At 36.8% G+C, this 27,521-nt stretch overlaps 1 protein-coding gene across 16 annotated transcripts in view; it reads left to right on the top strand.

Moving 5' to 3' along the window:
* The window catches only part of LOC129659063 (platelet glycoprotein 4), a 376,463-nt gene that overhangs the window by 297,143 nt on the left and 51,799 nt on the right, over positions 1–27,521 (top strand). For 6 of the 16 annotated variants that reach the window (XM_055590123.1, XM_055590121.1, XM_055590125.1 and 3 more), the window contains one exon: positions 18,283–18,454. The exons of 5 other annotated variants lie outside the window; for them this stretch is intronic. The gene's annotated coding sequence lies outside the window, so the exon portion shown is untranslated. Of the gene's footprint in view, positions 1–235; positions 312–16,796; positions 16,891–17,540; positions 17,645–18,282; positions 18,455–24,464; positions 25,195–27,521 lie in introns of those variants that run through there. 5 more of the 16 variants (XM_055590128.1, XM_055590129.1, XM_055590130.1 and 2 more) reach the window with 5 other exon arrangements.

Here is a 27,521-nt window from a genome sequence, read left to right as displayed (position 1 = left end):
TAGACATTCTAGATGCCTACTAAAAAAAGTGAGATAATCTTTTTCTTTTACATAATGGACTGTCATTATCATCAGTTTTGCTTAAAGAAAAGAACATCTAAGTGATTTAAGTTCATGATTGAATTTATTCAATTCAATATTGAATTTGGATAATCTTTAAGCAATGTATGGATTTGAAATGAGTAGAAACTGACAAATGTCCCATGCTAATAATCTGCTTTGTAACTTGTTACAGATATGTAGAGAAAGTGTTGTGGGTGGAAGGCTCTGAAGAGAGAAGGAAATAAGTTTATATAAATCAGGCCTATTCTGTAAGTCACACATGAAAAAATATCTTCCACAATGTAATATTTAATGTATTTGTAATATTGCTAAATATAACACTTTTTTTGACTTTACATATATGATCTTTAAACATGAGCTATTTAATAGGCTCAAGATTACCAGTTTCATATGTAAGATTAAGTTTCTTCATCTTTGACTTTCTTGATTGGTTTTAGAATAGAATAAAACAATAAAGAAGAAATAGTTACTTATTTTCCAACTCTGCTTTATTTATCATATTATCTTATTAGTGAGGATAGGATGTTTTGATTGAGCTTCATGAAATTTTGCCTTTAGTTATCCTTGAAGATATGATCTAAACCAAGAAAGATGCTCATTTTTCATTGTCTCTTTACAGTTTACTCTTCTGTATGATTCTATTTCATCTTTCCTGTTTTCAAGTAAAATGTGTAGCTTTTTTTTATGTGAACCAGAAATAATAATTTACAACAGGAAATGGAAGTTAAAAAGTTAAAATTCAAGTTAAATATTTAACTTTTAATTAGACAATAAGGCTTAAATCATTTTAAAGACTATAGATACTTGTCATGGGCCTAGAGGTGGGTTTATTCACTCTTTAGTACAATCGAAGGCAGCACTTTGGATCCTTAAATCTGAATGGTTCAATAATTAAATTACAGAAGACTCCTGATAACATATAATTCTTTGTTAACAGTAATAAAAGGGAAATAATACAATAAATATCCATTGGCTACTTGGGAACATAGTCTATTCTTGGAGTCTGTTTTATGTGGGGTCAAATTAGTATAATGTGCTTTTGGATATGTGTGTTCTTTAATATTATTGTCTAGAAGTTTACTACAGATGGACTTACATTACTGCTTTTTGTCAAAAGAAGTATTTTGAGTACCCATTTAAGCAGCAGGTACAATCTGAAATGAAAAGGATTCAAGCCAATCCGTTTTCCTACCTGAAATATTCCTGCACATGGTGTGCTTCTGAAAACTCTTTAACACATCACAGGTATCCTCAAAACCGTTGTTGTGACTGATGCCAGAATAAAAAGGTAGCTTTCTTATTCTTGTTTACATATATTCCTTTCTTCTCGGAGCATATCAGGCTTGGAGGCAAACAGTGGCAATGGTTTTCAACTGCAAAAACTATCCAGATGATTTCTTCCAGAGTCTCCTTTTCCTCCACTGTCATTAGGCTTAGATTCTCCTCTCGTCCATCCTATCCTTTTTGAACTGTCATAATGCATCTACATTTTACACATCTACTGGCCAAACAAGAAAGATTACATGTTCAACAAAAAGCAGGCTCATATAATCATTTTTTCCATTGTTTCTTTCCAACAAGGTCCAGTTATTGACTCTAGACTAAGTAAATCAAAGGGTCGATGTCTCCTGCTTACTCTTCCATGGCTGTTTGCAGCGGACCTCTCCATCTCTTGATCTTTGTTCCTCACCCCCATCCCCACATCTCTTCTCCAACTCCCATGAGGCTGAGCATGGCCCTAAGTCCACCAACCTCAGCCTGGAATGTGAATTGGGAAAGTGAGAAATTAGGGGATTAAATACTTCCTAATGTTAATATCAACTGAAGTCTGTGCAGGCTCTTGTTATCTGCTCTGCTATTTGTAGAGCAAATACTATGTCACTTCAGCCTAAGCCAATATAAAAGAACTGTCAAGCCCCTCAGTTCCTTTGACCTTTAGTGTATTGTCTCTGCTTTTACCAGGACTGTTACTTCAGTTCTTACCCAGTTTCCATTAATTTTCTTTCTACCCTTGCTGTGATGCTCCAGAGCACCATCAGAAAAATAAAATAAAATAAAGGCTTAACCAGAATCTCTCTCCCACTTATGATGATGGCTGTAAGGCAGCTTTCGTTTTACAGCCCTCTTTGCCACAGCTGCTGCCATGAACTGCACCATCTTCCCACTAATCCAAACTCTGTCAGGAATGAGTCCACCTTCTCCTCATTAGACTGAACACAAGTCTTAGTGCAGAGCTATCTATCTTCCCAGTATTTGCTTACTTTTATATGTAGATTCTCATCCCAACTTACTGCTTTTAACTTGGCCCTTTAAAAATGAAAACACTTATCCCATCCCTTTCCCTATCTACAATTACTTAACAGTTCTATTCTGCTTCCAGAATAACGTTCAATCTCCTTGAAGTATTATACAAGGAGCTTCACCATCTGGCCTTCACCCCTTCTTCTCACTTTTTCTCTTCCTTTAAAAATCAATTTTTGTTATTTTACAAATATATCACTCACTCCTATCTTGAATTTGTGCTATACACCAGCTTTCCACCAGTCATCCACTTTACACATGGTCGTACTCATGTCAGTACTACTCTCTCAATTCTTCCCACTCTCCTCTTCCTCTCCTGTGTCCACATGCCCATTCTCTATGTCTGTTCTTGCCCTGAAGATAGGTTTATCTGTACCATTTTTCTAGATTCCACATCAGTTCAGTCGCTCAGTCATGTCCGACCCTTTGCAACCCCATGAATTGCAGCATGTCAGGCCTCCCTGTCCATCACCGGAGTTCACTCAGACTCATAGAGTAATTGGTCAAATCCTAAACAAAGAATTACACTTTTTGTGTTGATTTTCTGATTGTAGAATTATATAGCAAATGTTTGTAAAGATTTCAATAAAATTTTCCGGCTAAACAGAAATGACACAGGTAGAATGGTTACTGAAATTTCTACACAAATCTCTTATCAGAAACATGAACTTAACTATCCATGCCCAAAAATACCTTCACAGAAACTCAGGATTCCAAGTAAGGGATGATAGTATCTGGGTCAAGGAGGTACTGTATTTTGAAGAGATTTTAAGAGATACATAATGGATGGCCTCAAACTTTTTAAAGCAGGAAATAAAACTTTATCCTGAGAAGATAGGTTTCCAGGGAAATACTTAGGAAAATGAAGATGCCACAGCAAAACCAAGAGAGTGAAGGCAAGAGTCACAAGATAGGAAAAAAGTAAAGGACTGCTTATCACAGCTCAATTCACTTACAATCTTGTTTCTAAAATGTATATAGATATCAAATGAATGTTTGTTAGTTTTTTAAAAGGACAAATGGTATTTGTAAACTTAAAGAAAAATAGACAATTGTCTTATTTGCCCCACCCTGTCCCACTCCCCATGTTAAATTTTAGAATACTGAACTATTTTTAGATGACATACTTAAAGTGTTCTTGATGTTTAAAAAAAAAAACAAAACTGTGTTTTTTTTTAAATACAATTTCCTCCTGTAGAAGAGAAGGATCTAACTTTTATGTATTAAATATAATACCACTCCATACATCACATCTATATACATACTTCTCATCTTCCATCTAATAGTGTAGTAATAGTATTGACTGTGTAAATCATTATAAATTTTCTGAGCAGCAGAGCCAAGAAATAAACAATGAATGCTTTCTTTCTGGTGCAATTTATGTTTTCCTGGTGTTAATTGCATCCTTAAATCCTCTGTCCTCTTGGTCCAATATTAATTGGTTTGTTTTTTTCCCCTTGACCTGTGACATAATTCTTACTGTGAAACTTCCCTTCTGCTGTTCCTGGAAATTCCCTATGCCTCTCATTTGTTGTATTAGTTATTTCCTTAATTCCCCGTCTACTTTTACTTCCTTGTTTCAGTAAAATTTATATTCTGAGATTTCTTGGGCTCCTTATAAAACAATAAAAGAGAAGTAAAATTTAGGACCGTGTGTATATTAAAATGTCTATATCCTCTTTCTGGAAAATATGTTTGCACAGAGAATAACAGCTGGAGATAATTTTTGGACATTTTTGAAGAGATTGCTACTTGACTTGTAAATCCCCAGTGCTGCTGTCTGTTTTCTCTTCGATTTGTATGTGACATTACTCTCAAGCCCACCAGAGGTTTTTAAGAATTTCTCTTTATTCTTGGTACCTGTGATGTGAAAACATGCAGCTAGGTCATAGCCTGTGGTCCTTTATATCCACTCTGCTGTAGATGGGCGACTTTCTGCACTCTGGGGATTTAATGTCCTTTGATTCTGGAAAACATTCATGCATTCTATCCTATTTCCACTTTGTCTGGTTTTGTTTCCTCTGGAAACCCCATCTGTGGATGTTGGGTCTATTCTATAGCTAGCTACTCTAATGCTGCTCCGTGGCTCCTATGTACTCAGATATTCCAAATGCTTGCTCCACTGTGTTCTACTATCATGGTTTTCTTTTTCCAGATTGCTGTCTTTTATTTATGTGGATTTTAGGACTTCATGGTTTTCTTTTTAAAGTGATTCTTTCCTATTTATTTTTTAAAATTATGATTAGAATTTTTATATTAATTTTTAAATTTTTGGCTGTGCTGGGTCTTCATTTCTGCGCAGGCTTTTCTCTAGTTGTGGTGAGTGGGGACTACTATCTCTTTGTGGTGTCTTCTTTTGTTGCGGTACATAGGCTGTAGGTGCATGGGGTTCAGTGGTTAGGGCTCCCAGGCTCTAGAGCACAAGTTCGGTAGTTGTGATGCACAGGCTTAGTTGCTCCACGGCATGTAATTATCTTCCTGGACCAGGGACTGCGTTGGCTGGTGGATTCTTTACCACTGAGCCACCAGGAAAGCCCCATGGTTTTTTACTAGTTTCATGATACAAAATTATCTCTTAGTTGTCTGATGATGGTAATCACAAAAATATTTTTTTTTTTTATTCCCTTTTCTTGTATTCAACCTTATTGTTTATTTGTATTTGACTTTTTTCATGCAAGTCAGAAGTATTCCTCAAATGTCTGGTGGTTGTCCATTTATATTTAAGATTGTGGCAAAATGAATACAGATTTCATTCTAGAGTTGCACTGTCCAATATGGTAGCCATGGCACCCCACACCGGTACTCTTACCTGGAAAATCCCATGGACAGATGGCTGGAATCACTGGAAGGCTGCAGTCCATGGGGTCGCTGAGGGTCAGACACGACTGAGCGACTTCACTTTCACTTTTCACTTTCATGCATTGGAGAAGGAAATGGCAACCCACTCCAGTGTTCTTGCCTGGAGAATCCCAGGGATGGGGGAGCCTGGTGGGCTGCCGTCTCTGGGGTCGCACAGAGTCGGACATGACTGAAGTGACTTAGCAGTAGCAGCAGCAGCCCCAAGTGACTATTGAGAACTTGAAACATAGTTAACCCAGATTGAAATGTGTTCTAAGAGTAAAGTAAAAACCAGACTTTTAACACTTTGTGCCCCTGCAAAAAAATCTCATTAATAATTTGTTTATTTAAATGATAGTATTTATGATGTTGTAGTAAGCAATATATAATATTAAAAGTAATATTACCTAGTTACTTACATTTTCAATGTGGCTACTGGATATTTTAAAGGGATATTTAGCATGAGGCTTGTATCATACTTGCCCCAGACAGTACTACTCTGGATTGAGCAGAAGGTCCTGACCATTTCACTGTGCTCCCTGACCTCCTCTCCACTTCAGCTAATAAATAGTGTCAAGTGTTTTATCTTGTGCCAGTTTCCTTAGAAAGGAATCCTGTAATGTTTTGCTTGATAGAGTTCTGGAATTGGCAGTGGAAGAGAAATCAGTGTGAGGGCTTAAACTTACTTCGACATGGATCTCCCTCATATCCCTAGCTGGGCTTCCTTGTCTTAGGTCCAGAAATCTCTTACTCCATGTTTCAAAAGAGGAAACACCCCATCTTCTGACAGATGAGGAGGAAGGAGAGAGCAGGCTGTGTAAAGTATATGGAGAGAAGATTTAGGTTTAGGACTTTCTGAGATATTCAATCAAGTTAAGACTCTGCTTTCCGTGCACCCCATGGTCCTATGTGGACTTATAGAGTAGATTCTTTTTGCTTATAGAGTAGATTCTACATGTTTAGAATCTTACATGTAGGATGTTTGAGCAATTACCATTAGTCCATTATGCTTTCTGTATGTTGACTGATTTCTTGTCTTCACTAATCTAAATCTTTGAGCTGAACATGTGTGTTCCTATTTTTATAAATTCTACCTACAACTTTCATTTTAATGAGATTTCAGATGCAAGTGAAAATGTATTCCACCTGCCACATTTAACCAGAGGTCATAATTTTAAATCTTAATATCTTGTTATTCCCTTCTATCTATTCTGTCAGATTATGTTCAGGTACTTGAGTCTCCTATAAACTCCTCTAATATGTCCATCTCTCTGTAGATAGGAACCTTATGGCAAGCCAGGCTTAGCTTGTGCACATGCCTTTTTCCAACCATACCAATTACATTTCTAAATGATCTACGTGATTTATCTAATTTTATTTCCCACGAATCCCACTTTCTTCTACTTTTTTACATTTAACTCATCTTCTAGGGAAGATTAAGGATGTAAGAGTTCTATGAACATATTCTTAGGAATTCAGTCCCCATTGATCTCTTTCTTAGCTAAACTTCTATCATGTGTGTGTTTCCCACAATTTATAGTTTTTTATACTATGATAAATTATACTGTGAGGTATTAATCCACATGGTTTTATTCTGCCCACTTCATTCTCTTTTCTAACTGCAAGATATGAAGCTGCATATTGAGGGAGAACTTTTAGTGGACCTAAGGAACTGACATTCGGTTACTATTCAGTCTTATTAAAGACTAGGAAAATAGTTGTGCCCTAAGCATGAATTCATCTCACATGTTAGTAAAGTACTGCTCAAAATTCTCCAAGCCAGGCTTCAGCAGTACGTGAACCATGAACTTCCAGATGTTCAAGCTGGTTTTAGAAAAGGCAGAAGAACCAGAGATCAAATTGCCAACATCCGCTGGATCATGGAAAAAGCAAGAGAGTTCCAGAAAAACATCTATTTCTGCTTTCTTGACTATGCCAAAGCCTTTGACTGTGTGGATCACAATAAACTGTGGAGAATTCTGAAAGAGATGGGCATACCAGACCACCTTCCAAATAGGAAAAGGAGTACATCAAGGCTGTATATTGTCACCCTGCTTATTTAACTTATATGCAGAGTACATCATGAGAAAGGCTGGGCTGGAAGAAGTACAAGCTGGAATCAAGATTGCTGGGAGAAATAGCAATAACCTCAGATAGGCAGATGACACCACCCTTATGGCAGAAAGTGAAGAGAAACTAAAAAGTCTCTTGATCAATGAAAGTGAAAGAGGAGAGTGAGAAAGTTGGCTTAAAGCTCAACATTCAGAAAATGAAGATTATGGCATCTGGTCCCATCACTTCGTGGCAAATAGATGGGGAAACAGTGGAAACAGTGTCAGACTTTATTTTTTTGGGCTCCAAAATCACTGCAGATGGTGACTGCAGCCATGAAATTAAAAGACGCTTAATTCTTAGAAGGAAAGTTATGACCAACCTAGATAGTATATTAAAAAGCAGAGACATTACTTTGCCAACAAAGGTCCGTCTAGTCAAGGCTATGGTTTTTCCAGTGGTCATGTATGGATGTGAGAGTTAGACTGTGAAGAAAGCTGAGTGCCAAAGAATTGATGCTTTTGAACTGTGGTGTTGGAGAAGACTCTTGAGAGTCCCTTGGACTGCAAGGAGATCCAACCAGTCCATCCTAAAGGAGATCAGTCCTGGGTGTTCATTTGAAGGAATGATGCTGAAGCTGAAACTCCAATACTTTGGCTACCTGATGTGAAGAGTTGACTCATTGGAAAAAACTCTGATGCTGGGAGGTTTTGGGGGCAGGAGGAGAAGGGGACGACAGAGGATGAGATGGCTGGATGGCATCACCGACCTGATGGACATGAGTTTGAGTGAACTCTGGGAGTTGGTGATGGACAGGGAGGCCTGGCGTGCTGCGATTCATGGGGTCACAAAGAGTCGGACACGACTGAGCGACTGAACTGAACAGAACTGAAGCATGGATAAAAGTGGAAACACAGACTTTAGACATGAATGAATCCCAAAGAGCTGTTGTGATCCTTTCTCAGCCAACTCACTCCTAAAGGCAAGTTTTCTTCTCCCTTTCAACTCTCAAGTGGCAGGACCTCAGAACACAAGTGTTATCAGAGAGAACAAACCTCAGAAAACACTGCCTCAGAGACTACGGCAGTGAAGTATCCGGGGCTGTGTGTGGTACGTAGGTCGCTGTTTAGAAGCAGATTCATGGAGCCCCTTGGACCCTAACACTGAGCTCAAGGCCCCTGAAGGTTATGCAAGTTATCTGAGAAAAAGAAAGGCACCACCTGCAAAGTGCTCAAGGCCAGAACCAGGGAAAGTCATAGCCGCAAATTTTTAGAGGGCATGCTCTGTGTTCTCATCTCCTTCTCTGAAAATAGCCTGTACTGAGAAAAATGTAACAAGAGTTTTAAACTTGAAATGACTAACGAACAGCAAAAACGAAATTTCTTAAAAGTGACTAAATATGCTGTATCAGACAGAATGGAGGTTTGAGATAAAATGAAATTTAGTGCAACAAAATTTTGGTTTTGCACACCTGAGTCTGTAATTGTAAAACTCATTTCCATTTCAGTAATATACAGTATGCAGCCATTCCCAAAGTTTCTTTCTCACAAAAAACAAACAAAAAAGAAAACCTTTTCCAGGTAACCATGATTATTTTTCTTTGTTTTAGATTAATTTTATATTTCACATTCCCTTTGTCAGGTTAAACAGTTTTGTTTCCCATAGTGATAGAAACTTGGAATTAATTTTTATTTTGAACTTTGATTTTTGAAAACTTAACATGTAATATTTTCTCCTTAACCCACTCCAGTATTCTTGCCTGGAGAATCCCAGGGACGGGGGAGCCTGGTGGGCTGCCGTCTATGGGGTCGCACAGAGCCGGACACGACTGAAGTGACTTAGCAGCAGCAGCAGGAGACAGGAGATGGTCTTGATTTTGATTTGAGCGACTTCAGTTTCACTTCTCTTTTCATGCACTGGAGAAGGAAATGGCAACCCACTCCAGTATTCTTGCCTGGAGAATCCCAGGGACGACGGAGCCTGGTGGGCTGCCGTCTGTGGGGTTGCACAGAGTCGGACACGACTGAAGCGACTTAGCATAGCATATGCAATTTAAGCAAATAATTGTATTATCAAGATGGTATGACAGCCCAATATTTAAAAATGGCTGCTTTAGAGAAGAGTTAGAATTTTGGAAGCTGATAGTTATTTCCTAATATTTATTATTTGACAAGTAAAGTTCCCCCCATATTCTGATCTACTTTTGTTGGAGCATTCTCTTATTTGCAGACAAGTGTCCTAAGTGATACAACCATAGCTTGGCATTCTTTGACCTTGAGCGGTTTACTTGACCTCTCAGTCCTTTTGCCTCTCAGTACTTTGGTACTTTTCAGTTCAGTTCAGTCACTCAGTCGTGTCCGACTCTTTGAGACCCCATGGACTGCATGGTACTTCTACTATTAGTAAATTAAGGAAACCAACAATTCTTACTTCAAATTATGGTTATGAAGATTAATTTAGATAATCCATATAGAGTCCTTAGAAAGGTGTTTGCCTGCAAAGTGCCCTCGATGTGAGCCATTTGTATTACATGACACACTTTGGGCTTTTAAAAATTGTGCTTCTGATAAGTTTTATCATTTTACACATTAAACACCAAGTGGTTTTCCAAGGAATAAAAAATGGTGATGTGATTATTTTAAAAGTCAGTCGACACACAACAAGAATTTGTCTGCTGCCCTCCAATAAGATTCTAGAGAGAAGTTCAATGCCTTTTAAAAGCACTCTCCATATGTATACATATATCCCCTCTTTTTTTTGATACCCTTCCCATTTAGGTCACCACACAAAACTGAGTATAGAGTTCCCTGTGCTGCATAGTTCAGTTCAGTCACTCAGTCGTGTCCGACTCTTTGCGACCCCATGAATCGCAGCACGCCAGGCCTCCCTGTCCATCACCAACTCCTGGAGTTCACTCAGACTCACGTCCATCGAGTCAGTGATGCCATCCAGCCATCTCATCTTCTGTCGTCCCCTTCTCCTCCTGCCCCCAATCCCTCCAAGAATTAAAGTCTTTTCCAATGAGTCACTTCTTCACATGAGGTGGCCAAAGTATTGGAGTTTCAGCTTCAGCATCAGTCCTTCCAATGAACACCCAGGGTCTCATTACTTACTATTCTATACATAATATTTGGAACTCCTTTCTATCTCTGGATTGGATGCTGCCAGATTCAAAATGATTTTTGCTCAAATAAGCTCAATATTTAAAAAATATAAAAGTACTTATCAGAAATAGCTTTGGTTATATATAGTCTAAAGGAGGACAGGACATTAGACACCATTTAGGTGGTATTTTCAATTAGACCTAAATAATTATTTGGCCTGTAATCTCATTCTACAAGGTTTCCCATATACCTGAATGTTTATTTGTGGTTTTAAACATGGAAGCTCTGTGAATTTCAGGGCAAGAAGAGTCCAGTCCCTGTCTCCAAGGACTTTGAGAGTTACCTATTGGATAGAGGAGAGCAAGACTCTGCTTTTTTTTTTTTTTTTTAATTTTATTTTTTCAACACCAAAAACATTTTGTAATGGGGTATAGCCAATTAACAATGTTGTGAAATTTCAGGTGAGCAGTGAAGGGACTCGGCCATATATATACATGTATCCATTCTCCCTGGAGAAGGAAATGGCAACCCACTCCAGTGTTTTTGCCTGGAGAATCCCATGGATAGAGGAGCCTGGCAGGCTACAGTCCATGGGGGTCACAAAGAGTTAGACATGACCGAGTGACTGAGCACATCCATTCTCCCCCAAACCCCACTCCCATCCAGGCTAGCACATAACATTGAGCACGAGTTTCATGTGTATGCAATAGGTTTTTGTTGGTTATCCATTTTAAATACAGCAGTGTGTACATGACTTTCCCAAAGTCCTTAGCTATCCCTTCCCCCCAGCAACCACGAGCTCATTTTCTAAATCTGTGAAGACTCTGCTTCTTATTACCTAAATTCAGTTGAGCAACAGAGAAGAGGGAAGGAGTCCAGGACACACTGCTGGCCAGAGGCCAGAGGAAGGGTTACACAGAGAAGGAACATGCTGCCCTCATACTGCCTCTGGGTTTGGTAAGGTTAGTACAGCTTAGAATTGAATATGATCAGAAAGCATTATAACTGGCTGGCACCAGTAGATCTTAAAATGAATGACCTGAGATTGTGAAGAAGAAAAACTTTTTTCACAGAGATAGCATCTTTATTACCATTATCAATGATACCAGTAATTGCAACTAGTTGTTTTAATAAATGCATATATTTCATCTTACTTGATCTCCATGGTATTATGAGATAAATATTGTTATCATCCTCATCTTTTAGAGGAGGAAACTTAAACACAGAGACGTCAAGCAACAGGTCCAAGACCATTTGGGATACTCACTATCAACCCAACAACTTGTCTCCACAATCTGCAATCTTACCCACTCACTCTCTGTCCCAAAGTTCCTCTGCAGAACCCAGGCTATCAATGTGTGTCCCAGAGCACATGAAAAAAGAAAAGACCCAACCAACCATCAAGAATCCTGTCCTGTGTGACCAGAGGCAATTGATCAATAGACATCAAGCCAAGCAAGCTTTTACAAGATAAACTCCCTTTGTGGACAATTGCTATATTTGGGCTTCACAAGAAGTCGATAGTTACCAACTTATTTGCTTGCCAGACCCAGAGCAGTCTGAATTCCCTTTTTTCCTGCAGCCCAAAGGACTGCCCCTTTCCCCATCTCAAGTCTCTCTGTCTCTCTGTCTTTCCTGTCCTCTCTTCTTCATTCTTCCTGTTTACAAAGATAAAAAATACAGGTCACAAAAGGTTATGTGTGTGTGCTAAGTCGCTTCACTAGTGTCTGACTCTGTGTGGCCCCATGAACTGTAGCCCGCCAGGCTCCTCTGTCCGTGGGGTTCTCCAGGCAAGAATACTGGAGTGGGTTGCCATTTCCTACTCAGGGAATCTTTCCGACCCAGGAATTGAACCCCTGTCTCTTACGTCTCCTGCATTGGCAGGCAGGTTCTTTACCCCCAGTGCCACTTGGGAAGCCCTACCAAATATTGTAAGATAATTTGTAGACTTAACCTTTCAAGTCAGATATACCACCTATATACTCCCTTTTGCCTTTTCTTAGAAAATTTTAATTGTCCTTCTAATTTAATTCAGCACTTCCCCAACTGTCTTTATGAAACACTGTTCCAGTAGATGTTAATAAAGATATCCTAGGGGGACACATGGTCAAATAAGTTTGGGAAATAAGGCATACCAGGACCTTCTCTTGGAGCTGTGTTATGAGAATAGTAAGACTGAGAAATCATGAAGTAAGGAAACTGTTGAATATGACTTTTAATTTAAATATTCTGGGTCCTCTTATATACTAGGCTCAGTTTTGTTTTGTTTGTATTGGAGTATGAAAAAACTTTTAAAGTGAGAGGAACAAAAGAGATTAGAGGAAAATCCATATTTCTAAAAAGTCAACTTCTATGACATAGTACTACAATATAGACTATTCATATTGTAAGAATGTTTTATGGTAAAAATTATTGAACCAACAAAGTTTTAATTCAAAATATTTTTCCTCTGTGCTTTCAAATGGAAATAAATTCTCCCCATGTTTATTACTTTTTAAAAATACAATTGCATTATTGTTTCTGTCTTATTATGAGTTAGCATTTATACAACCTCAGGTTTCTTATTTCCTTAGCCTTGAATATAAATGTTTGCTTTCTCTAACCCCTAACATTCCCAGTAAGATGATATGCTTTACCTGTAGTAAGAGATATTTGTTGTTGTTCAGTTGCTAAGTTGTGTCTGACTCTGCGACCCCATGAACTGCAGCATGCTGGGCTTTCCTGTCCTTCACGATCTACCTGAGTTTGCCCAAACTCATGTCCATTGAATCAGTGATGCCATCCAACCGTCTTATCCTCTGTCATCCCCTTCTCCTCCTGCCCTTAATCCTTCCCAGAATCAGGGGTTTTTCCAGTGAATTGGCTCTTCGTTTCAGGTGGCCAAAGTACTGGAGCTTCAGCTTTAGCATCAGTCCTTCCAATTAATATTCAGGGTTGATACCCTTTAGGATTGACTAGGTTGATCTCCGCAGGAGCCTGGTAGGCTGTAGTCCATGGGGTTGCTAAGAGTCGGACACGACTGAGCGACTTCCCTTTCACTTTTCACTTTCATGCATTGGAGAAGGAAATGGCAACCCACTCCAGTGTTCTTGCCTGGAGAATCCCAGGGATAGGGAAGCCTGGTGGGCTGCCATCTATGGGGTCGCACAGAGTCGGACACAACTGAAGCGACTTAGCAGCAGCAGCGGGTTGATCTCTTTGCAGTCCAAGGGACTCTCAAGAGTCTTCTCTAACACCACAGTTTGAAAGCATCAATTTGTTGGCACTCAGCCTTCTTTATGGTCCAACTCTCACCTCCATACCTAACTATTGAAAAAACCATAGCTTTGACTACACAGACCCATGTTGGTAAAGCGATATTCCTGTGTTTTAATACACTGTCTAGGTTTGTCACAGGTTTTTAATCCAAGGAGCAAGCATCTTTTAATTTCATGGCTGCAGTCACCATCTGGAGTGATTTTGGAGTCCAAGAAAATAAAATCTATCACTGTTTCCACTTTTTCTTCATTGATTTGATGTGATGTGACCAAATGCCATGATCTTAGTTTTTAAAAAGTTGAGTTTTAAGCCAGCTTTTTCACTCACCTTTTTCACCTTCATCAAGAGGCTCTTTAGTTCCTATTCACTTTCTGCCATTAGAGTGGTATCATCTGCATATCTGAGGTTGTTGATATTCTCCTGGCAGTCTTGATTCCAGCTTGTGATTTATCCAGCCCAGCATTTCTCATGATGTACTGTGCATATATGTTAACTAAGCAGGATGACAATATACAGCCTTGATGTACTCCTTTCCCAATTTTGAACCAGTTCATTGTTCCATGTCCAGTACTAACTGCTGTTTCTTGTCCTGCATATAGATTTCTCAGGAGGCAGGTAAGGTGGTCAGGTATTCCCATCCCTTTAAGAATTTTCCACACTTTGTTGTTGTCCACCCAAAGACTTTAGTCACAATGAAGCAGATGGTTTTTTTTGGAATTCCCTTACTTTTTCTGTGATTCAGCAGATGTTGGCAATTTGATCTCTGGTTCCTCTGCCTCTTCTAAACCCAGCTCGTACATCTGGAAGTTCTTGATTGATGTACTGCTGAAGCCTAGCTTGAAGGATTTTGAGCATAATGCAATTATACGGTAATTTGAACATTCTTTGGCATTGCCTTTCTTTGGAACTGGAATAAAAACAACTTTTCCAGTCCTGTGGCCACTGCTGAGTTCTGCAGATTTGCTGGTATATTGAGTGCAGCACTTTAATACCATCATCCCTTAGGATTTGAAATAGTTCAGCTGGAATGCTATCACCTTCTCTAGCTTTGTTTGTAGTGATTCTTTTTAAGGCCCACTCAACTTCGCACTCTAGGATGTCTGGCTCTAGGTGAGTGACCACACCATTGTGATTATCCAGGTCATTAGAAACGTTTTTGTACAGTTCTTCTGTGTATTCTTGCCACCTCTTTTTAATCTCTTCTGCTTCTGTTAGGTCCTTGCTGTTTCTATCCCTTATTGTGCCCATCTGTTCATGAAATGTTCCCTTGGATCTGGTAAGAGACACAGAAATATACCAATATATTTTTTAAAATTTATATTCCTTATGCAGCAAGAAATCTGTATCTTAAATACTTGCCCCTTGATACTTAGTCTAATATTCGTTTAAAAAATCATTGAAATCCTTCCAAATATATATATATATATAACTTATAAACTTAAATAAATTTAAATGAGCTTTCTAAAAGCTATACAGGCACCAAATAGTAACATAACAAAATACTGGTAAAAGGCATCCAGTATGGTTTTCTTTTCTCAATATTAAGTAAAAATTTTTGTGCTTTGAAGCAGAATTTTTAGTTCTTGTGCAATAGAAGTTGTAACTTTTGGCAGTTTAAATAAAAATTTATTTTAAATTCTAAGGTGAATATACGTATTGTTCCCTAACAATGCCTAGAAAAAGTGGACACTCAATTAATTTGAAATTAATTTCTTTAATCTTATATGTTTGTTGCCACAGAAGCTTTTCATATTTTCTTCCTTGAAGTCACTATCTTCTGGCAGAAACTGCCATATCTTACGAAGGATGGAGAAATATTCTCTGCCTTTATGTTAGACAACGTGTTCTTTGTGTTAGTCAGTACTTGGTAACTGGTCTCTGACTCATGCTTGAGGAAGAAGCTATGATGTTAGGTTCTCTATGAAGCTTCCCTTCTGAAAGCTACCCTCTCTGTAGGTTTCCCACAGTACCATAAACCTTCCATTAGACCATCTATTGTATGATTTCATAATAATTTTTCTATGTGTCTGCCATTCCATGAAGCTAGAGTTTTATAATTTCTGGACCCAGGAATATCTGGTGCCAAGGAGGAATAGTTTCTTAAATTAAGTAATTCTGTGAACCAATGAGTTTTTAACTATAATTTGTATATGAAAATAATAAATAATTTTGAAACATCAAAGTAGCATAGCACAATGCACCTGCTGAGAGATTTACACTGACACAAGGTAAGGATTTAGATAAGGGCAAAAACTGCCTTTCATGATCATGCATCCTTATGTCTTCTGACTAATCTTTGCTATTACTTGCCACCTGGATGCATAAACCTAAGGTGATGCATTTCATGCAAATGCTGGAAATCTTAGCATTTATCTAATTTTTTTAATTTTCTCTGTCAGTTGTCTCCTCTGTAGGAATGTAGACTAACCATACCTAATTACAGAATTTTCTATAGATTTAAATAATAACATGGAAGTATTTAGCCTGACAACTGATCCATAATAATATGTCAACAAATACTTGTCCTCCCCCTTATCCTTTCGTAGAACTTTTCAAGTTGTCCTTATAAGGAGGAATAGATAGTATTCTGTTTTTATATTTAATAATTTAATTTAGATAATTTTAAAAGCATATTTAAAATAAAATAAAATTTAAAAAGGCAAAAGCACTGGAACCAGAATAATTTAGAAAAAACTAACCTCACTCTAGTAACAGGGTACAGTATATGGGAATCAAAGAGGTGTAAACTATTCCAGTTACCCAGGAAATTAATATTAAATTGACTAGCACTTCTGAAAGTATAATGACATACAAAAAATATTAAAGTAATACACTAGCAAATATCATGCCAGATCCTGGGAGAAGATATGTGAAAAGAGGTGAAATACACAAAATAAAAATAAACAAAAAGAAACATTAGGAGAAAAAGAGAGCAATATTTTAGCTGAGGGGCTTTGTTTTTTTAACTGCTCTTAGGGCAATGTAAGATGAGCATTTCCTCAGATCCCTGAAACTTTATCTGTTAAATGATCAAGATTAGATGATTCTTAAAATTTCTTCACATTTTGTAATAAAAAGTCACGAGCAAGAGAGAAAAAATGTGTCATACATGGAAGTGGGTGAAAGGTCTTTGAACTAAGAGTCACAGCTATTTATAACTGAGTAAATGTGGATATCCCGTGAGCCCAGAGCCTTGTGGTTGTCTACTCTAGAATCTTTATGTGTAACTGTCCTCTATGTCTAAGCTACATCTCTAGAAGATGAGCTCCTTAAGGTAAGTGTTGCTAAACTATCCAAGCCAATTTGGGCACACATTGTTACTGGGTTATCTTGGTAAATGTTGGTAGCTTTCAATAAATAACAGTGGGGAGAGCTACAGATCTTTCTCAAAACAGGTACAAAGAAAGCCCTCTCAGTAGTGGCTTCTAACAGAAGCAGTAAAGTAGCAGTTAAATAGCGAGGTTCCCCAGCCTGCTCCATGGGATTGTGAAGTACCCACTCTCTGTCCTTCTAAGTGTCCCAATAGTTCTTGCCTGGAAGTTTCATCAGGGGCACACACAACATGCTAACTATAGAATTCAGCTAACTAGCCAATCCCACTCAGGCAGCCAGGAATGCCCTGAAATCAAGAGCTAGACAATAAACTTGGTGGGTTCTTAATATAGCCTGTGATATAAGGATAGAGAGTTAGCCAGTAATTTTTCTGGTCAGTTCATAAATCTTTGAAACCATTAATTTCACCAGTGAAAATCTCTCTGTTATATTTATTGTGAAAATTTCCAGAGTTTAGGAGAAAAGGCAACTAAAATACATATTTTGATTACATGCTAAGTAAACAGTTCTAGAATGAATAATCTCAACTAGGTTAGCTGTCCACTTAGATTAAAAGTGTTCAATACTCCATCACTGCATTTTATTTTCAAGGTTTTGAAGTACATTCCAGAAAATCTCACTGGAAGGATCAGGCTTTCTTCTTCTTGATGACAGGATTCTAAGAACACAGTGAACACATAACAGATTTTCATTAAGTATGTGTGTGGGTGTGTGTATGAGGCTACATGTCATCAACATTAATCCTTAGAGAATTAATGCCTTAAGTACTATCAGGAAAATCATGTATTTTTGTCTAATTTAGCATATACTGTAATGGCTTGATTTGCTTTTAGAATATATTTATCTTAGTTTCCTCTTATGAGTTGCATATATAATAGCATAGTCACCAAACATTGCTAATCTTACATGGCAAAAGAATGTCATAACTAGCGTAAACTTGAGCTTGTCCATTTTGCAAAGCCCTGCCCAGTGCTGCTATCATCTCCAGCTTTCCGCAAACTAGAATATTCACTGATGCCTTGTTTCTTATCCTGAAGGCCAGTGTGCAATGTTGTTCTGTGGTTCCTAGGAAGACTATAAAGTCCTACACAAAGACAAAGGATGAAAACAGTCAAGGGAATTGCTATAAGAAAATAAGTAGGGATATCTCTGGAGAGGGAGTTGCTTCTGTGTTCCTTTAAGCATCACAGAGTAATTGTTTCTTTTTTAAGGAAAGAACCAGGAGAGGAGAAGCTCCTTTTCAAGCTAGAGAGCTTGGCAAACACAAGCTGCAGGGTTTACTTTGGTTTAGGAATCCCACTGCCTCACTGGAGTGTCAATCAAAATTCCACAGCCATTCTTGGATACTCGGAGGTGGGGCTGACTGATGTACAGCGGTGATTTGACCCAGCACTTGAGGCAGACACAACAAGAGTCATCAGTGTTAATTTCGTTGTCCTCCAACCAGCATTCTGAAAGTGCGTTGACACTTGTGGCCTTGCACTTTTTCATCGGACTTCCAACTGGTAATTACACCTATATTATCACTGTGAAGTTATCTAACCTAACAAAGTAGGACTCAAAACCAGTGCCTGTAATACTAAAGTCTCTTACTTTGATCTGATTTTTGCATTGTTCTTGTCCAGTTTAAGTTGTATGTGCATTTTTTCTCTTCTCCTAATGAATAGAGTATATGAGATAGTATAGACATTAAGAAAGCCTGTCCCAAGCTTTTAGATAAGAAATTGTGTCTAAAAGGAAACAGAAGAAGTTGGTCAGGTTTTGTAATTTTGCTATGATGTTGTCAGTAATAACTAAATATTAGATGATAAGAGGACATTCAAAAATATTTGAAATTGTCTAAACCTTCCAACACACCTGTGCTTGTATACATGCTACAATGGAGGAATATCTTAGTAGAGCAATATATTAAAAGATCAAAAACTATCTTTTATTCTAAAGAAAATACATGCTCAGGAAGACTTAAATTATAGACAGCCACTTTTACCTGAAGAGGCAATTATAATGAGTGTTATTGTATATGTTTGGGACTCTCATATTAAGATTGTAAGGCAGAGCAGTTGTTCTTTCCAGTCTTGGAGCAAGAAGAATCTATCCTCCTCCATGGACAGGGAAGCCTGGTGTGCTGCAGTCCATTTAGCAAAGAGTCGGATACGACTTGGCCACTGAACAGCACCAACCAGTAGAGGTCACAGGCACTTTGTACTGGGACATTCCTGGAATGGATCTAGTCCATTAGGGGTTACTGTGACTTGCTAGACAGGTGACTTTGGAACTTTATTTTATCCTCAAGTTAGGGAAACTCAGTCATCACACTGTACACCTGACTTGGGCTACTGAATCTTTAATGCAATAGCTAGCAGGATACAAGCAGTAACATTATAAAATTTGCCATTAAATTAAAGCCAGTTTTCTCTTTGCAAATCATTGTCACGAGGTTTTTCATGGCAAGAACAAGCTACATAAAATAACAATGGGAGGCAGAGAAAACCAGGTATAAGAATTATGTAAAATTTTACAGATTCCACACTTAATCATTTTATTGGTCACATATAATCATTTCTATTAATGACATTTATTTCAGCCTATATTATTATACAGTGTTTTGTAAGGCTTACCTTAATTTTATTTCATTTTGATTATCTTAAATAGCTGGAAACTGTAAATTAAAATTAGATGCAGTGGTTTGCCTCAGTGAGTACTATGTCAAGACAGCAGACTAAAGAAAGTGTTTAACATAGAAAAGGACAGGAAATGTTAATAAAAGCTTATTCAAGGGACAATTCACAACTTTGCTTGCATCTTAGACAGATACAATTCTAATCGACATTTTGGTAGTTAATATTGTTACATAAGTATTCCAGACAATCCATAATTAAATATTTTGAATTAAACTCACAAATAATTGCAGACTTACAATTATGTATGTTACCTAAATGTAAATGATAACAAAACAAAAAAACTGAGAGGCATGCCTTATAGTAATGCTACTAAACAGATATATTTATATATATATATAAAGTTAAGGACTTTATGAATGCCAGCATTATGTAAATCACTTTGGAGAGTTGGATTATGTGTTGAATCTTGTTTATTCATTCAACACACATTTGTTTGCCCACAACAAACTAGGTATTGATCATTTCCCATTCCTAATTTCATCCACTTAACACTTTGGGTAATCAATTAATTCTCTAGTATGAACATCATTATTTAATAAATTCAATCTATCAATACAGGGGATGTTGTATAAGGGTCACTGCTCTACTGGATAACTGGGGAAACTTCCACTGAGATTGGTACCACAGTTTCTCAGATTTTTCCCTTAAGGATGATGAAAGATCAGTGGACTCCTAAGTATCTCGTCTGTGGAGTCTTGGGTTGCTTAGCAACCTGGTGACTATGGGCTTGCTATAGCAACCCAACGTATCAGTGAACGCAAAACTAACTTACCTGGCATTTTTCCAAATCTCCATATTTTTCCAGTATGAATATTCTGATGAGCTCTTCCATCACATGACTGTTTATTATTCACACAATCAAGCTAAATAATACTACAGTTTACCAAATTTTAAAAAGAATAACTTATAATAGTTAGTAAATACAAGAAAATTAAGCTTAAGCTCACTATGTAATTTTAGTTACTTGAAATTTGTTATGTCACCTGGTTATTATCCCATTGCCTAAATTTGATTATACATATGTTAAGATTTGCACTAAATTAGAAGCATGGGAAAGTTGGGCTAGTACAGTGTATCATCTATGTGATAATAAAAAGGCTCTATAAATGACTTCTATTAATATTTATAAATCCATAAATTTATCCATACATGTATATGTAGTGTATTTCAATGATATCTTATTTTACATTATAAACCCCCTTTTCACATATAAATATATCTTTAAAATTATTTACCACATTATTTCTCTTTAAAATCTTATATTTGTAATTTGTATACCCAAATCTATTAGAAAATTAATTTATTTGAAAAGCACATTTTTCCAATAATGGAAAAGACTGGGGAATGTAATCTCATTGTCAGTCTAAGTATTTGCTCTTTGTAGTATATTTTCAACTATTTTCCCCCTTTGATTTAAGGCATGTTTTGAGATTTTAATAGTATCTTTCAGTTTATCAGTTTTTTACATTGTTGTTCAACAACAGCAATCTTCTCTGTACCTCTTCATATGTAGGAACTGTATTTATCTTATCTCCTTATTGATTTCGACTCTCATGTTTATCACAGCCAATAGCACAGGTGGACCCAGCAGCCTTTCCTGAGACTAGAGTTCTTTAAGGTTTTAGTTACTGTCCTTTTCTCCTGGGTTTTGGCATTTATGCATTTTGTTTTGATATTTAATAAGAGTTTGTCATATTAAAAATTCTCTTGAGAATGAAAGAGTCAGTGTGACTTAGGTTTTTATGGGATAAGGATGCATTGGCTGCTACTTTCAATTTTTCTTTACACTTCATTTCTACAGAATTGTGCAACTGATAAAATTTTTGACCCCTCTAGTATGTCAGTTTAACTGGGTAGTGCCCATGTTAATGATGATATATCTCATCTCACAGATGGAAACAAGCAGGAAGACAAAAAGTGGGCTATTTTCATTAAATTAATTGCCATCAGAACAGAAAAGCCAATTCTCAGGGGTCCTTGTTTAAGGGTCCAATGACTGGGCTACCATGGCACCTTCAACAGAGGTACATTTGTGCAATTGGATAAAGGTCTATTTTTTAACAAAATAAGTGAGCAGTCCAGTACAAATGCACTAAATAACCCAAAGGGATCAAACTATTAGCAAGGGATCACACGTTAGCTTCTAAAGAGATAGTAGATTGGCATGTAAAATTAGATGGTAGAGTATAATATTCAGGAGACTTAGAATTTTTGATGGGCAAAAAACCCAATACAAGGAATGATCTATATTTAATCATTATTTTTGGCCTATGATTGAATTATTTTCATAAAGTTTTGAAATCTTTAATCAATATGTCTATTCCTGCAAATGAAGATATAAACATAATTGGTACAGCTGACCATTTATAATATTTGGGAAAAGCTTATCGTGTAGTGGTAAGTCATTTGTCCTTGTACCGCAGCTACTCAGTACATATCTGTGGAACAATAGAAGTAAGCCCTCCTTGAGAATAAATATTTCTCAGTGTGGAGGAACCAGACTGTTTAATAATTCAGATAACCAGTCCTTTTAAATTCTATGTTGGATAGCTTGGAAAAGTAAATACATTCTTCTGCCAAAGTATTTAACATACCCATGTCTCTTTAATGTATGTTGTGATGTAGTATAGGTTTTTCAGCATTTATTTGATGAATATCTGAATGCCTATTATGTGTCAGGAACTATTTTAAAATCTGGCATATGAAAGTAAATGTTCCCGACACAGTTCTCAGTGAATATATTATGGAGAGTTCCACTGTGACCTTCTCCCTTGGAAGTCATAAATGAGTATATCATGAACTGAGCTTTTTTGTTATACTTTGTATGAGTAGGACACTAAAGCATTCTGGAGATATAAAGATGAATAAATAGAGTCACGTGGCTTTTTGTATGTGCTTAATATTAAGACCTCTGCGTGTTGCACATGGTATACAAAACCATGTTGTAGGGACTGTTTATTTCCCTTTTTTTTAGGGACCTATTGATTAAATCATATTTCTTGATGATAGTTAATGAGTGAGAAATTTGGTTAGATGTTTAGTTATTTAAAATGTGTGTGATCTACAGTTCACATTTTACATAGAATCTCAGGATATGAGTTTGAGTGTTTTCAACTCAAACCATTGTATCAATTCAGGGATCTGGGGTTCAGTTAAGCTGAAAAACCTCAGAGTTAGCACTCTGTAGGCACAGTTAGATCAAACTGTTTGTTCTTCTGAACTTATCTGCTCTTGCCTCTTATTTGGGTGTTGGCTTTCACCCTACTTTCCTTGAAGTTCTAAGATGGTTCCTGGCAGCATTCGTACATGTTTCCTTATTACAAATAAATATGAAGATGGGGAGAGATAATAGTGAAAAGATCATTCCCACCCATACTGAACAAAAGGACAAAGCTTTTGTGAGTCCTGAGGAGATGTATGTTTTTATAACACTGAAGTTCTTATAACACTTTAACTTACAACAATTAAATAGGGATTTAATAAAAAAATACTAAATAGAACATTGACATTTTTAGAGGCAATATCATGTTCAGTTCAGTCACTCAGTCATGTCCAACTCTTAGCGACTCCATGGAAATATCATGTTAGTACCATGATATAAACTTTTGAATCTTTTCTTCTGTACTCAGTGTTGTGAGTCATCTCTGAAAGCGAAGTCAGTTGCTCATGGTTTCTGCAACACAAGTTACTTCTAACTACATAGGATATACTAATGATCTGTTAGGCTAGGCTAAGTTCTTGAAGAAGTATTATGATCTTCCTTTCCTCTGGGAAATTCTTAAACATGTGGAAATGTCCCTTAAAGGTTATGATTTAATCAAAAAGGCTGAACTTAGTTATATGTATTCATTATGTTTCATCTTTAAAAACTGAAGCCAGTTCCCTGAAACATATCTCAACACATATGCATTGGAATTTTAAAAAAACTGTGTTGTCTATTTTCAATTTTAATTTTAGTCACCTAATATTGGATGAAGATTGTCTGAAAGGATGACATTTTCAATGGTGGAATAGTTTATCACAAAAAGAAAAGGCTTCCCTGTAATTCGTTTGCACCAAAAGACTTAAAAAGAAAATCACTACAGTATTTTTTTTCCCTAACCTACGTGACATGGTAAATGAGCCAGAGAAATTTCAGTAAATAGCACAAATTTAGTTCAATCTTTATTTTGTTTTAGTTTCCTAGCTTAAAGAATTTAAATGTTTTCTACTATACAGGATGGTAAGGCGTGTGTGCACAATTGTGTCTTTGCGACACCATGGACTGTAGCCCACCAGGCTTCTCTGTCCATGGAATTTCCCAGGCAGGAAAACTGGAGTGGGTGGCCATTTCCTACTCCAACAGGATGGTAATATGAGATTTAAAAAATAAATGGCAGAATATGGTTCAGTTATAACCAAAATGTTTTTGGTAATATATGGAAATCTGTGATTGTGTATACACACTGAACTACCACTGGAGGGAGGATGTTTTTCACAACAAAACTACCAGTTAAGTGGGCAATGTGAACATATTAATAAAAGGTGTGAAGGGCCAAATGAATTTATGGTTTCTGGTAATTTAGGAATAGCTGTGATTTTATAATTGTATTAAGTTAATTTGCATGCAATTCCAAATTTATATACCTAAAACCCCACTGAATTTTGAAAAACTATTAGATAAAAAATGAGATGTCAAATAAAAATCAACTAGGATAGGTAACCAAGGAAGAAAAAAAGGAAAACAATGAAAACTGGGAAGCTTGCAGAGGAGAGAAGTCTATCCTGAAACTTCTAAAAATAGTATTTGGGGACAGGCTTCTTTATAACATGGGAAATATTTAGTGGTTTTTAATTTTGAGTTGCATGAAATGGTATGGTTTCCATGGGCTTATTTCACCTCCAAATATTACTTTTAATGTAGTCCTCTTTTCTACAACCTACTGTGATTATCCAGTTTTCCCTGAGGGGTTGCAGAAAATGAGAGGAAAAACAGGCCTGCAGCAGTCTTGGAACCTGTCCAGAAAATGTTTTTAGTCCTTAGACTACTTGAAGGATGGTGCTCCAAACTTGTATACACAGATTGGAAAACAATGATAATCCCAGTGTATTCACTCTGAACAGGAATTTTTGTGTGTGCCATTAACAAAAGGAATATTACAGAATACAATGAAACACACTGGGATAGGATCTCAATTCACATTTTTATCTTTAATCCATGAACAGGAGGCATTGTGGAGTAGCAGAGTTTGCTTACTAAATACCACGACTGAATGCCCTGAAAGTCAGGAAAAGAGTTGTTAAAACACTCTCTGAGGCTACATGTATCAGGCAGTGCAGAACTAGCAGGGCCAGTAGAGTCATTTGAGGGTGACATTCCACAGCAAATCAGATTCCGTAACTTGCTGTTTACTTAAATCACAACCTCCTAACAAAGTGACGTTCGGGAATCTGTTAAAGAGGATGCACGATTTGAGTCCTTGGTTGCCTTTTGAACAGAGGATGACAGACACTTTCATAAAGACAAGGCTGACGTTACTTAAACCTACTTAAGAACTGGAAGATTTGTTTCTACTTAACCTAAGGTAAATTCCTTTATCCAAGCCATTGTCAATGCCCCCTAATATGAAGCAAACTTTAATGTGGTTACTAACACATGAGTGCTAAAATGAAGTTTAATAGGTAAGTTGAACTTCTCTTTTACTTAAAATTTATTAAATTTTGTGCAGATACTAAGGGGAAAGTGTTACTTATCCCTGACTAGTTGTCATTTGCTTCATTTAAGCAGCTAATCAAATGTGTCACAGAGAAACATGCAGGACAATTGCAGGGTTCTGCTAATTTAGAATTCTGGATTTTTATGAAATCTACCTTATGCATTAAACAGTACTAGTCTTCCATTTTTATTATGTTTAGGTTTTCATGTTTATGATTTACAGAATACAGTCATGAAAAGAAAATATATAGAAATAATTTTAAATGATTTATAACATTTCCAGGAAAATATTTGCTTCCAGAAGTTTTATTACATATATTAGATAGATATACACTCTATATTTGGGTGTGCATGTATGTTACAAGAATTGGTTTGTTTTTACAAACTATTATACAAAACTTTGTTCAAAATGAAAAATACAATTAGAGTAAGATGTTCCAACTTTGAATACTTATGGATTCTTCGAAATCTTAATACATTTCAAGTTCTCTGAAGAAGTTTATTTGAAAAATAGCACTCTAATCCACACTCTTTGGTCTCTTGAAAGACAGAAAACTCAGGCTTTACCACAAGCAGATCTTCTCCTTAAGTCTCTGAGAACAAATCTGGGAAAATGATGATTTGATTTGACTATGATGGGCTTCCCTGGTGGCTCAAATGGTAAAGAATCTGCCTGCAATTCTGGAGACCTGGGTTGGGAAAATCCCCTGGAGAAGGGAATGGCCACCCACTTCAGTACTCTTGCCTGGAGTATCCCATGGTGGAGGAGTCTGGCAGGCTACAGTCTAGGGGTCACAAAGAGTTAGACATGACTGAGTAACTAACACTTTCACTTTAGGGTTTGATAGACTGTTTAATACTGCTGTGCCACTTGAATGCAAGGTTTCTACCAAATGTTTTTTAGAAGTGTCAGGGCAGAAGGGTCAAACTTTTCCATTTCAAGCAAACAGAAAAACAAAGGCATTAGGAATGTACTATTTTCTATGTGGTGATTTCTAAAATTATTATTATATGACATGCTTCTTAGAAAGTATTTTCTCAGCTTTAAAAAGGAATTTGATTATGCTTCCCTGTCCCTGGAAAATGTGTGTGTGCATGTGTGTGCACGTGTGTATGCATGTATATGAGTTTAACTCTTTCAGGAATCTGACACCCAAGTGTTGTATATCTCCAAATTTAACAGATTATCAGTTGGCACAGACATCAAAGACGGACTAGAGTATGGTTGTCTCGTTTTTAATAAATGGAACAAAATTACTGTTCTCATTATCCATCTAATTTCTTTCCTGGTTTTAAACATTCATCATGGCTCAACTTTTTTTTTCTGCTGGTAGTTAAAAAGAGTGAAAAAAACCCTTTAGCATTTTAAAGCATATCATTTTGATCAAGCTATCAGCCAATGTGAAATTGATTCTCTAACTCTTCTTAAAATTATTGTATTTCCTTTTTAAGATCCTACAGGGACTATTTTATAACGTAGAAGACATTTCTCAAAAGAAAACTTTGTTGTACCCTTAATTCAAAGAATTTAGTATTTCTGCCACTTGAAATTAAAAATTAATTGCTCATATAATTTTTTCAATCTTTTTTGACACTGTTTAACTAAATCCTATATTTTGTTATTGATTATTGATTTTCCCCCCTACTATTTCATAACACCAAGCTTTGAGGCCAAGCTATCCTCTTACTTGAAGATTTCTGTTGTTCCCTCCTAATTATTTCCCTTCCACTGTATGAACACAAATTGTACTGACAACTATGCAAATCTTAACACTTTCTTAAGTTTCTTAGTATTGTTTAAATGTTGACATTTCTCCACCTCCTCAGAGAGTTAAGTCAGCTTTGCAAACAGTTCAAATAAAGATTAGATCTGCCAACATTTTTAGGCCTGTGGAATTTACATATTTATATGGCTCTGCCCATATGAGAACTATCCAGATATAGAGAGGTGTTTTCTTTATACACGGCTCCTACCATGGCTTCTAGGAAACATAGGGGAAAGTTTACATCATGAATGCAGTAGGTTTGTCAATACTTTGATCCTGTGCTTTGATTCATTAGATGATGTAGCTTAAGTCTAAACTTTAATGACCCAGATATTCCGCATTATCCTTAATGTTGTGCTTTGAAATTTTCCTTTAAAAGTGATATTAAAAACTTCCATTTTAATCTCTGAAGCTTTCACTGGCATTATCA

This window comes from Bubalus kerabau, chromosome 8 (assembly GCF_029407905.1).
Source record: "Bubalus kerabau isolate K-KA32 ecotype Philippines breed swamp buffalo chromosome 8, PCC_UOA_SB_1v2, whole genome shotgun sequence".
NCBI classification, from domain to species: domain Eukaryota; kingdom Metazoa; phylum Chordata; class Mammalia; order Artiodactyla; family Bovidae; genus Bubalus; species Bubalus kerabau.
The sequence above is the reverse complement of the archived record's forward strand: the minus strand, read 5'-3'. Positions and strand labels throughout refer to the sequence as shown.